The sequence below is a fragment of the Penaeus vannamei genome, chromosome 16, assembly GCF_042767895.1.
Source record: "Penaeus vannamei isolate JL-2024 chromosome 16, ASM4276789v1, whole genome shotgun sequence".
NCBI lineage: Eukaryota > Metazoa > Arthropoda > Malacostraca > Decapoda > Penaeidae > Penaeus > Penaeus vannamei.
The window spans coordinates 39,574,279-39,575,825 of record NC_091564.1 but is presented as its reverse complement, the minus strand read 5'-3'; positions in this window follow the sequence as shown (position 1 = coordinate 39,575,825).

Here is a 1,547-nt window from a genome sequence, read left to right as displayed (position 1 = left end):
ATATATATATAGAGAAAGAGAGAGAGAGAGAGAGAGAGAGAGAGAGAGAGAGAGAGAGAGAGAGAGAGAGAGAGAGAGAAAGAGAAAGAAAGAGACATACAAATAGATAGATAGAGAGAGAGAGAAAGAGAAAAAGAAAGAGAGAGAGAGAAAAATAGATAGATAGATAGATAGATAGATAGATAGATAGATAGATAGAGAGAGAGAGAGAGAGAGAGAGAGAGAGAGAGAGAGAGAGAGATCCGTGTAGTAAGAATCAGGACATTTAACCATACTATGCAATTTAGAACTTTTTTCCCCGACGAAATCTACAAGATAGTCCCTAGAGATAGCATCTACTCGCCCTGTGTCTGTTAAGGATGGCGACAGTCGTCAGTGGGGGAGTTGGTGTTGAGAGAGGAGGGGGAGGGGGCTGTAGGAGGGGACGAGGAAGGAGTAGGGGGGCGTGGAGAGGGCTGTAGGGGGGACGAGGAAGGAGTAGGAGGGACGAAGATGGAGTAGGGGGAGGGAGGAAGAAGTAGGGGGGTATAGGGGTGGGTAAGAAAGGATTAGGGGGATGGAGGGGGCTGTAGAGGGGACGAGGTGAGGTGAGTAGGGGGAGCTTGGTGCTTGAGAGAGGGAGGGGGAGGGGCGTAGGAGGCTGTAGGAGGGGACGAGGAAGGAGCAGGGGCGTGGAGGGGGCTGCAGGAGGGGACGAGGAAGGAGTAGGGGTGGGGGTGGATAAGCGAAGAGAGTAGGGGTGGAGGGGGCTGTAGAAGGGGGACGAGGAGAGAGAGGAGTAAGGTGGGGAGTTGGCTGTTGAGAGGAGGGGGGGAGAGGGGCGTAGGGGGCTGTAGGAGAGGACGAGGAAGGAGTAGGGGGTTGGGGGGGTGGATAAGGAAGAGGAGTAGGGGTGGAGGGGGCTGTAGGGGTGGACGAGGAAGGAGTAGGGGTGGGGGGAGGTTGTAGGGGGGATGAGGGAAGGAGTAAGGGGATGGGGGAGGCTGTAGTGAGGACGAGGAGGAAGGAGTAGGGGTAGGTGGGCTGTAGTGGGGCGAGGAAGGAGTATGGGGAAGGGAGGGTGGAGGGGGAAGGAGTAGGGGTGGAGGGGGCTGTAGGGGGGGGGACGAGGAAGGAGTAGGGGGTGGGGGCGGCGTAGGGGGGCTGTAGGGTGGGGTAAGGGGAAGAGATTAGGGGATGGAGGGGGCTGTAGGGGGGACGAGGAAGGGAGTAGGGGGAGTTGGTGAGAGAGAGAGAGGAGGGGGAGGGGGCGTAGGGGGCTGTGGGGGGGACGGGGAAGGAGTAGGGGCGTGGAGGGGCTGCAGGAGGGGACGAGGGAAGGAGGTAGGGGGGTGGGGGTGGATAAGGAAGGAGTAGGGGTGGAGGGGGCTGTAGGGGGGACGAGGAAGGAGTAAGGGGTGGGGGAGTTGGTGTTACAGGAGAGTGAGGGGGAGAGGGCGTAGGGGCTGTAGGAGGGGACGAGGAAGGAGTAAGGGGTGGAGTGAGGGGGTGGATAAGGAAGGAGTTAGGGGTGGAGGGGGGCTGTAGGAGGGGACGAGGAGGAAAAG